The sequence below is a fragment of the Camellia sinensis genome, chromosome 2 (assembly GCF_055761805.1).
Source record: "Camellia sinensis isolate YWXY chromosome 2, ASM5576180v1, whole genome shotgun sequence".
Classification (NCBI taxonomy): domain Eukaryota; kingdom Viridiplantae; phylum Streptophyta; class Magnoliopsida; order Ericales; family Theaceae; genus Camellia; species Camellia sinensis.
The window spans coordinates 150,495,613-150,508,635 of record NC_138962.1 but is presented as its reverse complement, the minus strand read 5'-3'; the positions used below and the strand labels follow the sequence as shown (position 1 = coordinate 150,508,635).

Genomic DNA, 13,023 nt, shown 5'->3' with positions numbered 1-13,023 from the left:
TCTTTGAGTTGGTTTTCAACTGCAAAGAAAGAAGGAAGAGCTATTATTGGGTAAAGATAGATTGTAGGTGACCCAAAATAACTGGAACAAGGCCTTTTTGGTGTATTCTGAAAATGTTCCTCTTGTTTCTTCTATGTTCCAGTTGTGTTGCTGGCAAGAACAGTTTTATCCAGTATTTTTTCTATTGTTCTCATCTTTCATAGTTCACACTGATAAATTAATGAGTGTATGTGGAAATTATCTCTTGATTAGGTGCTTGATTCACCAAATTTCTGTTCCTAGTGAATTTTTTGCTTTTGGTTCTGGATTATTCTTGGATGTTGCCTACTGTGGTTGGAGAATCCAACATAGGTGCTTGCCAGGAAGAAGTTCTTGCCAGAAAATTTACTTTCTTTTTCTCCCTCAGCTCCTTGAGCCTGATCAATCGATCAGATGCTAAAATTTCATGCTACATATATGTATGAAAAACCCGTTGCAGTGTACTGTACGTGTCTATACACGGCCATTTCAAATTGATCAATAGCACCAGGAGGTTGATTCCTTAAACCCATCTAGTGGTGAAAGAACTTTCAATAAAACTAAATATTATATAACATTTAGGAGAAATTACAAAAAAAAAAAAAAAAAAAAAAAAAACAAAACAAACAAACAAATCTTAGGCCTTGTGTAACAAAATAAATCCCAAGTTTTGAATTTCATCAACTTAAACCCTAACTTTCTAACATAATCTCAATTTTACCTATCCGTCTATCTCTATTGGATTATCTAACAGAAAAAAGGTGTACATGGCACTAGTTCTCTAGTTATTTCTGGTGGGTGTAAATTTAAACCTTGAACTTGATTATATCAAATCACAACTCCATCTAATAAATCACCTAAGCATATAACAACTATCCATCTGTAACATTACAATAACATTACAATGCACCTTATCACACACTTATCCCTTCATTTCTCCACACCTCTCTGTTTTCTTGCCTGTTGCTATAGTAGGGCATTTCCTCCCTCTCCTACCACTCTCCGCCACTTCGTCTTCTCCTTCACAGCCTCCTCCTGTTATTTCCCCAATTGCAAATCCTACCTCTTCCTTTGTCTCAACAGCCCCACACCCAATTCCACCGCCAACTTCCACCGTCGCCCAACCTTCACCTCTACTGACAACCCCCCACCTTCCCCTTCACCTTCTGTTGTGGCTCTAGCCTCGTGATTCACATCACCCGGATAGTGAAAGAAGTTGTTCTCCGCAAAGAGTCCGACGTCCAATGGTTTGTCTTTGGCGATGACACCGTGGTTTTCCCCAACAAATTGGTTTGAATTTTGTCAAAATTTGTTCACATTCAGTGGTATTATGTGGGGAGTAGTTTGGAGAGTTACCAATAGAATGCGAAGAGCTATGTTATCAGAAAACGCTAATACCCTAGCAAATTACGTATTGGTACGCATGTTCTGAAACATGGTACACTGTCATTTCAAAACGGTAAATTTAATGTTCCAAAGCGATTCAAAAAGCTTTTTTCAATGTGTCCTTAAATGTTACCTTAGGAGGAAAAAATTCAAATATAACGAACTAAAATATAAGGTGAGTTAAGTTTTGACAAGACAAAAAATCAAAAAATGGGTCATAATGATTACAGAAAATATTACATTTTATTAGATATCTAATAGTTAAAAAAAATAATAATAATAATTACTCGTAAATTAAATTCTGAAGTATAATATATACAAATCTACCCTTATCGTACCATATTTTAGAACATGTAGCTTATCCCATTCCCATTCCACGTACTGGAACGATCCACGATCCAGGTAACATAGGCAAAGAGCTTGTTTGATATGGCATTGGGTGGTGGAGGGTTCAAGATAAGCCACTCGTTAGCTAGGTTTTACGTTGGGGTTTTGGATTCGTGTCTTGTGTGGTACCCGCATGTATATGATAATGATGCTGGTGTTTTCTCTTGCTTGCCAGAGAAAAATCCACTAACAAAATAATGACTTGATTATGGGGGTATATGAATTTGTTTGATAAAAAAAAAAAAAAATAGTATATGAATTTCTCTTTTCCACTAATAAAAATCCAATCTTATAGTCAAAGATAATGGCTTGATTATGGGTATGGATCTTAAGAGAGAGGTGATGCTGGGTATGGGAAGGCAATAGGTGTAAGATTTGGACAAAGGTAATGGGTATGGAGGGGAGGACGGTGGAGGAGTTAGTGGTGAGGACAGTAGCTGTGAGGTAGTGGAGGCTTGTGAGTTCGGGAAAGGAAGGCTATAGTTGGGGAAGGGGTAGGGGAAAGAAAAGGGTGCGGCAAGAGGTGTGGTGGTGGTGGTGGTGGGTGAGGACAGTTGATGTTGATGAAAAAGGTACTACAAACACCCAAAATTTCTCTAAACACTCAATTTACAAGCATTATTTTGATAAGGTACAAGAGTTTTAATGTATAAAGTGAGGGTTGAGTGAAAATTTATGTTGTAAATGGAACAAGTAAGAAAAATGAGTGTGAATTAATTGTTACCAGTTGTCGTTGGTGTTTTTTAACGGAACTGGACGGATGGTTAGAATTGAAACTATGTTAGAAAGTTAGGGTTTAAATTGATGAAATTGAAAACTTAGGCTTTATTTTGTTACAAGGCTTAAACCTTGTATTCTTATTTTTTTGTGGTGTTGTAATTTCCCCTAAAATTTATTTATACACAAAAACAATTTGTATTTGACATCAATCTTTAATATTATTCATTTTTAACACATTACAACTTAGCAGAAAAAATATGGGCAAATTACATTTCACCCCGGTCAGCTGCCTTCTTTACACTTTTCCTTCACTCTTCTCTTATAATTTTTCATCAACCGATCAGCCTTTGATGCTTAATAGCATGTTATTTTATTGCAGCCTTAAAAATTCTCTGTTGTACTGAAAGCATACCCAATCTAAGCTGTGGATAGTTTCAACTCTAAATTGCTTAAATATTGGTTTTTTCCTTGAGCCATTGTCCTCATCAGATGAGCTACCTAAACTCCTTAGAGCACATTCGGTACAATGGAATGGAATACCCATTCTAGTTTTATATTCCCTTTTTCTTGTTTGGTATGCTTTATTTAAGTGGGAATAGCTATTCCATGAGAATGCCAATTCTAACAAAAAGTGAGAATACCTATTTCATGCGGGAAGCTAAGGAATAACTATTTCATTCCAACATGGAATCATCATAAAACAAAACATCGATCTCTCTTGATAAAAATAAAAAACAAAAAATGATTGCTTTTAGGATTTTTTTTTTCTCTCTCACAGTCTCTCCCTACGAATACTCTCACCTACTAAACAACCAGTTATAGACAACTCCATCATTGTTCTTCTATCAGGTTCAATGCAATTTTTTATTTTTTATTTTTTTATAATTATGTTTCAATTTATTTGTATGTTAGTTGTAAGGCATTTATATATATATATATATATATATATTATATGTATATATGTTCTATTATACAGTTTATATGATTTCATAGAGTTTCATATATATATATATATATTTCAGTTGTGTGTCATGTTTTTTCTTTAATATATAGCTTGTTTGTCCTCTCCCCCCCCCCCCCAAAAAAAAAAAAAAAAAAAAGTTTGTTTCACATACAAAGAGTTTATGAAACTACAAGGTTTGCGTATGGTTGAGCGACATAAAGTAACAGTTAAAATTTGTGATTTGACTCAGATATTTTTCACAATTGATGATGAAGAGAAAGAAGAGTGGGTGAAAGCAATTATTACTTGATTGAGATTAGATTTTATTAGCTTGTGAAGTAGACATTTGATCGTGGATATTTTAATGTTTTTGTTCCGTTACTGTGGTATTTATATTTTTCTATACTTGTACACGTTAAAATTAATGAATATTTTTATTATGATTGTGGGCTCTGTTATCAGAATCTTACAATTGACAATTCGATTCACGATTTGATTCGCAATTTTTGTAAAATCGATACGAATCTATAGGTGAATCTATTTTAGAAGTGAATCTCTAATGAATCGCATGATTCACAATTGATTTACGATTCGATTCACTTTTTACAATCCATGCAATTTTTGAAATTATTGTGTCCAACATATTTTTGATTCTTTTCTTCTCAATATTTTTAGTGAAAATGACATAATACAACTTCTAATAGCATGTAGTATCAAAATAACCAACATATACACATGATTTGTTATTATTTTAGTGATCATGGTGTTTTTAATAGTATCCAATTGGATTCAGTCAAGTCCAACATATTTTTAACCATTCTTCTCGTTTTTTTTTCCTTTTAAAAAATCATATTTCTTCTAAAGATTTTTAAGATTAAAGTTATATTCTGAATTATTTATTGCTATTTTATTAAATTGAATATTACATGTGTGAGGTCAGTTATACCTTTTAAAATGTTTTAGGCTTTAAAATAAAATATTCTAAAATAATTCTTTCTTATGATTTGTTCATTGTTACTTAGAAAAGTACGTATGCTTATTGTTCAAATATCAATATCATTGTGTAGACACTCCATTTTTTACCGTCCTTAAGACTTGGACGTCATCGTTTGAACACTTGATGATCACCTATGTTTGTGTTCGTCTTGAGTTCTCGGAGGTTTCGGCTACGCGCCTTGCCTCAAGACCTCTCGACTTGTTTGTTTTGTGTTTGGTTTTGCACCAAACACTTGTTGTTTTGCTTCTGAGAGTGGGAAATAGCTTGTTGGCCATCCCCACACCTCACCGGCCATGGCCTGAGGCCACCGGCCCTGTTTTCTTGTTACCGGCCAAAAGTGTTGGCCGGTCGGCAATGTTTTTGGTCGGCCGGCCATTGTTTTGATCAATCGGCCACTTTTCCTGGCCGAGACCTTTTCTTGAGAGAGTTTGACCCTTTTGAACCCTTGCTTTAGCTTCTTGAGGAAGCTTGAACCTTTTGAACCCTTGTTTTAGCTTCTTGAGGAAGCTTGAACCTTTTTTAGCTTCTCCAAGAAGCTTGACCCTTTTGCTCCAAGCTTCCAAGAGAAGCTTGAACCTTTCTTAGCTTCTTGAGGAAGCTTGACCTCTTTGCTCTAGCTTCCTCAAGAAGCTTGGCCCTTTTTGCTTTAGCTTCTAAGAGAAGCTTGGCCCCCTTTGCTCCAAGCTTCTAAGAGAAGCTTGGACCTTTGTTCCTCTATAAAAAAGGGCCCCTCCTTGCATTTCAAGGGTTGAAAAATTTGATATATAAAATATATATATCACTCTCTCTCTATATTTGTGTGGGTTAGAGTGTTCCAAAGTGAGTTTTTGTTCTTGTTCTTGCACTAGAACACCTAGGAGTACACTACTCTTTGGTTACTAAGGTGCTAAGGAGTTGTTTGAGGGGTTTTTGAGCTGGTTTTGATCCAAAGAGGCTACTGGTTTGGTGTTCTTGGAAGTGGTCTTCAAGGGTAACTCTTTTTCCCTCTTTTATTCCCGTTTTTGTACACACTTTTAGCCTATCTTGCATGCTGATTTAAGCTTAGCTATAACTGAAAAAAGTTTTGTATTTGCATGCTTTTGAAGTTTGTTTAAGGTCATTTTGGTGTTGGGGGTCGTCCACCCCCTCTTAGGCCTTGTTTGGCCTCTTTTTGAGCCTTCTTTGTTGAGCTTCAGGACCACCTTGTATTGGCCTTCTCACCACTGAAATCCAGAGGGATTTCAGTAGTGGGGATAGTGTTTCGAGGTCCTAAGAAGGAGAGGGATGACCCTCTCCCTTGTTGTCTTGTTTACTAGTATCTTTGGCCTTACAAAGGAGCCTTTATTTGCACACTTCTTGAGCTTAGTTCAGGCCTTTTTCAATGAGTTTTAGGGCCTGCATGAACTCTTTCCAGAGCTGTTTTTGTCATTTAAGGCTTGCCTCTGGCATGTGTAGAACAACCCTCTTTATAGCCTTTCAAAGTAGCACCTCATTCTTGCATGTATTGGATACATATCAGTGGGTATTTGGTCATATTTTGACAAGTCATGAATCTGTTTTTGGCTGGTTTCGTGGTCCCTCATATGCTCCATATGCTTGTAGTGTAAACCATGCATACTAGCTTACATTGCATGTTGTTTTGGCCCTTCATTCTAGCACATTTTGGCCATACTCCAAACTGATTTTGTCCTTATTTTGGGCTGTCTTAGCCCTGTTTTTAGGCCTCTTGGTCGATTGTTGCTTGCCATGCATGGTTGTAGTGTAATAGCCTTGCTTAGCTTTGAGTTTTGAAGCCTATTGCATGCTTATACTGAGGTGTTTTCATGTTTTGGGGTCATTGAGCATGTCATTTCAGAGCTTATATGTATGCCATGTTTCATCCTTGCATTGCTCTTGGAGAGGTACATTTTGTGCCTTAGGCTTGGAGCCTTTGCATTGTGCATGTTTGCATGAATCTTGGGCCTTGTTCTCATCTCATTGGGCCACTGATTTGAGTGTGGCTGAGGCCCACTCATTTTACTTTAAGTCCATCTTGCATTGTGTATGCCATGTTACAATGTGTTGTGCATGTTATGTTGTTAGCATTGTGTATGCCATGTCACTCCTTGCATTGTGTATGCTAGGTGGTTAGTTGCATTGAGCATGCCATAGTTCATATAGCATTGTGGGTGCCATATAGTCTATAGCATTGTGTATGCTAGGTTGCGTGTTTGCATATTTAGGTTGTATGCCTATTGCATATTGCTTGCTAGCATACTCATTTTGCATTAGCTTGCTTGCATGCTTAGGTTGCATAGCATTGAGCATGCATCTCTTGCCTCTTGACCAATCATGATAGAGGTTGGGGCTTTGATGTGTTTTGTGTGCAATTTCATTTGATATTGAAGTTACACACTTGGCTTCTTGGGCCATCATGCATGGAAATGCGTGATTGGTGGCCCGAGGGTCGAGAACTATACTCCCTTGAATTCATGACATGATAAGGAGGGTGGTTGTGCACACATTTGCTTTGAAAATGCATTGCCATGCTCTGTCTGTCCTCTGCTGCTGTCAAACAGGGTCCTGCAGGAACAGATGGCCGGTCGGCCATCTTTAGTGCCGGCCGGCTACCAAAATCCAGCCGATGGCTCCACTTTTGGTCGATGACCATGTTTGCATGGACTGTGGCTTTTTATCTTGGCCAGTGGCATCCCAATCTGATCAAGGGGTGGTTTAGAAGCAACCTTGGGATTTGTTCAAGTCTCAGAGGCGCATAACAGTGTAAACAGAGGCAACAATGACATGGCATTGGGTTTCCGAGCAAAGCCAATCCGAGCATGCATTCATCTCTCTTCCCAAGGCTGTTTTACTGTTTTAGTAGCTTAATTAATTTGTTAATTAGTTAAGGGTTTTGTAATATTTAATTAGTTAGGGTAGTTAATTATTTATTCGGTTTGTATTATTATTCGGACCCTTCGAGCGAGTGCAATTGTGTAATAAGTGTGCGTGCGTGTGTGCACGTCTTCCAACCCCACATCTTTCTCCCTTTTATTTACTAGCTTACGATGGTTAGATTAGGACATGTTTCAATTAGCATACTTATGCTTGCATGTTTGCATCATTCATATGTCTTGCATGCACCGGGCTCGGCGCATCATACTAACTGCATTGTATTTCAATTCCAAGTTGAATACGTGTTAGTTGTAGCATCTCACATGTCATCTTAGAATAGCTGAGCCTATCTTAGTTGCATTTTGCATGTGTTGCATTAGCCATCTTAACATGAACTAGGATCATGCATTGATTACTAACTAGTTTTTGTTTTGGCTCGGAATACTCGATAAGTGTTTATGCTTTAGCATCTGTGCATGCGTGTGAGTGATTACCATGATAGCATGCTTACCATAAGGCTATATGCTTATGCGATATAACTGCCTGAATGCCTGTGGGAGAAAGTTGGGTTGCTTGAGTTGGAATAATTCGTCGAAACCCGTGTTTTAGCCTACTTGCGAGTAGCAAACTTCAATCCATTTTTCGAAACAAACGGATATATGATGCTTCGTTCTAACTTAGGCAATCCAGTCTATACTTGTTTTGCTGTGCATATCACGTAGTAATTCTAGGCTAATAAACCGGAATAAGAGCACATAATGTTTTCAAAAATCGATATCATGGTTAGTAGAGGCCGATCTTTGATCGGGCGAGCGGAGGTGCTCATAGCTGACCTTCCCCAATCGTATCCAAGTTCCCGAGCCGAGGCAACTTTGGTGATGACAGACATGTGGCCTTGGGCAATGAGTCAGGGTTTCCTAAATTCCCTCAAAATAAATATTTAAGTGGCGACTCTGTATCTAGCAAAGCAGTCTATGTTTGGCACTTCTTTCTAAAAAATCTGTTTTCCAAAAACGATTTGCCGGATTTGGACTCTTTAGTAATTTATCAGTCTTGCATTGCACTTTGCAAGATCAAATTAAGAACCGTGACAATTTGAGTCCGAACTATAGTGAGCCCCTAATGAACAAAACGGGATTTCCCTCCCAGGACATTCGGGGACGTCTACACATTGTTAATTATTGTTACTTTGGAAATTAATAGTTTGTCTATTTGGTTATTATATTTATTAAGAATAGCTGATAAGAAATATCTAAAAAGAAAAAAGCAAGATGATGATTTTACATAGGAATCTTTGTTAAATCCTTACCTATTAAACTACGTGATTATCATTGAAAATAATATTTTCATTAATTTAGGTCTAAATATTTCATATTCATAAGATATATTTAACATCTAAAAATGTAGATATATATTCTTAAGTAATTTTAAAAAAGTGATCGAATCTTTACGATTCACGATTTGATTCGATTCACGATTCGGTACGAGGCCATTTCAATTCACAATACGAATCTCAATTTGACAACTATGATTGGGTATTATGCGTTTTGTTGAAATTTATTATTTTGCTCATATTGATGAAATTTTTAAAATTTTTATTCATTTTTTAAATTTTATATGGTTCTACAATATTTGATTTGGTAGTTATTGTAAAAATTATGTTCCATTCAATTTCCACTAGGGGTGCTCACAGATTCGGCCAATCTATTAAAACACATTCGACCCAACCCAACCCAACCCACCCACTTTTAAGAGGCTTTGATACTATGGCAGGACAGATGCGGATAGAGATTTTCAAAATCTACCTATGTTCTAATGGATGGCGAATGAGAGGACACCCGATCCAACCCAATCCGCCAACCCTCCTTAAGAAAATGATTTTATGTTTTTATACTTTGTATGTTAAAAGAAATATATTTTATTTAGTAATAATATTAAACTATTTATGAAATATGAAAGTTTGACTTTTATTTCAATTATAAAAAATGAAGAATAGAAAATTTTAGACTCAAATAAAGCCCAAAATAGTAAAAAAAAAATTACTCTAAAATAGTTTTTAAAAAAGCCTAATATGGTAAAGCCCAAAACTACCAAATCTATTCGCATCTACCCGCACGACCCGCTCAATCCGTATCCACTAACTAAGTGGGCAGATGCAGATTGATTTTTTTTAATCCGCCTATGTTCAAAGGGATAGCGGATGGGAAGCCATCTAACCCAACTCGATCCGCGAGTATAATTTCCACATCATTTTACTATGTCAACCAAATAGTAGAATGAGAATGAGCATTCCATTCTATTCTATCATGTATTCCATTCCCACTTCATTTCATTTCTAAGTACCAAATGTGCTGTTAGTTCTTCAGCATCACCATCAAAAATATTTTCATACATGTCAGTGTCGCCAGACATGTTACAGGGACTGTACTCATATTCACTTGACTAACCTTACCCATCTAGCTCATCGTTGTCAACCCCATGACCAACAAAATCACTCCAAAGCATGACTTTGAATGTTAGTTGTGTTCACAATTGAAGAACCAACTTACCAACTAACCCATTTTTCATACACCAGGAAGTCTAGAGTTAAATTCTACATATGTTGCATAGTCAATTTCTCTGCTAAATCATCCAATATGAAGAAGGGACATTTTATCGCCATCAAAGTAGTCATACAATGTATTTGTCCCCCAATATACTTTTTCCTTAATTCATCCTTAAATTTACCACTATGGTGAATTTCCTTTGTGAAGTATGTAGAATCAAGTCTTGAACCAACAATATCATGCGTGACAATTTTGAAGCAATAAAATGATAGGTGGATGTCAAGTATTTTAATCAAATTTGTATAAAAAAAACTTTGAAAAAACACACACACACACACACACATTTCTAACTTAGAAGTGCATAAAAAACAGAGTAAAACAAAAATTTCATGACATCAAGCACAATAAACAATAATCTCACAAAAAATCTAGTACAATACTTTTTTCAAGCATTATAATCTCGACAACCTTATAATGTGAACATGTATGTCCATACTGGGCCATCATTATCTTCCACTGATGAATTTTCAACTCTCAAGCCACTGAAATCACTGTTCTCCATTCTCTCATTGCAATGATCGTGATTAGGGCTACCAATTGCCATCCCCCATGTTTGATGTCAGGTATGAAACATGTGATATGTAAAGGCTTATTTATTTATGCTGTTGTACATTGATGAATTTCCACTTCTACTTCTGATTCAATTGCTAGAGCTGACAGAGTTAGCAAGGGGAACCACATTGGGAAAGTTTCATATATTGGGAATTAATTGATACAATTTAGATAGTAGGAATCAAAATAACTCAAAATGTATACTTTGGAGAGTAAAGGTGTAATTAAGCTGAAAAGTTTTCAAGAACCATGATGCATCAACTAAATAGTGTCATGTGTTTAGGTCAAAGTGGTTGAAGGTGCTTCTGTAAAGGCAAAAATGGAAAAGGCCCTAGGCTGAGGTATCCAGCATACATCTATTAGAGCTTAGCAAAAACTGGCCCTAACAAGACAAAATGATCAAAAAGAAAAGAAAAAGTGGACTGAATAGTAGGAATGGGGTTTTGTTGGGTTGTAAAGCAGTTGCTGTAGTGGGTGATAGTTGGGGTGTTTTAATCTTGTAATGTTGCTGAATTTCTCCACATGATAGGAACCTGAGATGCACTTAGAAGTCGTTGACACTGCAGATTTTTTATTGCACCGCAACTACCATGAACTGACTTCCATTCTCAATATAGATTGATTTGAAGAAAAATAAAATAAAATAACAAATGGCAATAAATAAATAAAAAAACACGAACTTTTGTTTCTTGTTTGATTTGATGCATACGATTCATTCACTGTTACTTTTCTTTTAATTGGGAATGTTATTTTCTTTAATTTTCTTCATTTAAAAACAATCAAGTCACATGTTTTGCCTCTGTGCATCTGAAACAGGGAAGTCCGCTTGTCTTCTGAGCCTGCTTGGACAGTTTTATATGATGCAAGCATAATTAATTTCACCTTTGTGTTGTTCTAGCATGCATAAGATTGCAACTGCACTATTAAAGCAACAACCAAGGTATGTTTCATATTCTTCTTCTTCTTTATTTATTTATTTATTTTTAGTTTATGATTTTAACTACTTTATTAGAATAAAAAATCTGAAACTATCGATTCATATACAGTGCACTTTTACGCTTGCCTGACTTTGAAGCAATTATAAAGAGTTTCCAGTTGGAATCTGCCAACTTCTCAATCATCATCTCGAGCTTTTCAACTGTCTTCTAACCTCTTAATTACCCGATTTCACAGTAGACTGTTATCTTGTTATGAATTTCTATTCCATGGCATCAAGATTAAAAATATACTTGAATGTGGAATTACCTCGTTATACTTTTTGACGCATGTAGAGAAACTGGAGCCGGTATTTTTTATTTTTTAATTGTTAAAAATGTAAGCATATTTCTGTTTACTGATAAATAAGAGTTTGAAAAGGCGAATGCACATTATGTAAATCATGTGCTAATAATGACTTCAAAACAAAGAATGTTGGTATGCTTTACCTTCTGGTTAATGTGTTTATTCTCAAGAATCACATTAAAATTTTCTTATGGATGGATGAAGGGATGTTGCTATTGACAAATCTTGGCCTAATGCATGGTATTACTGTTACCCATCAAATTAGAAGTCTCATCTTGATGGATTTATTTTGAGAAAAAATAAACGTGTTTCATGTGATTCAAGCCAACAGAAGTGACTGCAAATACTGCTGTCTGCCAAAATGGCTTTACAATTCACATTTATTTTCTAGGAAAGTTTTGGAGGTTTTATATTGGTCCTAAAGTGTGTAAGTCTGGAAAATGTTATATATATAATTTTTTTTTTTTTTTTTTTTAAATGAGGAATCCCTCCAAGAAAAGGCCACTTTAGAATCACCCCAGCAAGGTAGCTCTCGATACCTACAATCTATATGCATTGGGTAATGCTAGACTCATCATAATTTTATAACCATATTATGTCTTGCCATTTTGCCTGTCTACAATGTATTGGAGACATAGACAAGTACTGAGATCTATTAAGCTAATAATATTATGATGTTTGATTTATCATTTTATGTGTCAATACTATATTAGTAATAAATATAAGTTGTAGAATCTATTAAATCAATACATTGTTGATTCATAAGGTGGTTACACAAATTGCGATAACAAAATATGATAATTCCAACATTAATATTATTTTAACAAATAAGACATTGAATGTTGATGCAAACAATGCCTCCGTTTGGGAAGTGGATTGGTTTTTTGGCTTTTTAACTTTTTTGACTATTTTAGCCTGGGGCTAAAAAGCTTGGTTTGGAAAGGATTTTTTGACTTTTTTTGACTTTTTGGTGAGGTGTCTTCTTGCTAAATTACCAAACTGCCCTTCCCAAACGTTTACCTGTGAGGCAATGAAAATGGTCCTCCACGTCAGCCAACGTTTGGACCGAAATTGTTGTTTTTTTTATTTTTTTATTTTGGGTTTGGATTTGGCGTATTTTGCTTAAATTTTTTTTTTTTAAATTCATGTTTTTGTCATTTTTATTTTTTTATACATTAATTAGTTCTTGTTCTTTAATTTACGTTTTTTGCCTTGTTTATTTTTATTGATATACAATAACTTCTTCTTTTTTTAAATGAGTTTCATGTGTTTCATTTATTTGT

General features: G+C 35.5%; 1 pseudogene across 1 annotated transcript in view; it reads left to right on the top strand.

Annotated features, from left to right (window-relative positions):
- Positions 1-11,864, top strand: part of LOC114297660 (uncharacterized) — a 35,228-nt pseudogene extending 23,364 nt beyond the window's left edge. Inside the window, exons 4-5 of the transcript XR_014361802.1 lie at positions 11,276-11,399; positions 11,506-11,864. The product of XR_014361802.1 is annotated as an uncharacterized LOC114297660 (transcript). The remainder of the gene's footprint in view (positions 1-11,275; positions 11,400-11,505) is intronic.
- The last annotated feature ends 1,159 nt before the right edge of the window (positions 11,865-13,023 follow it).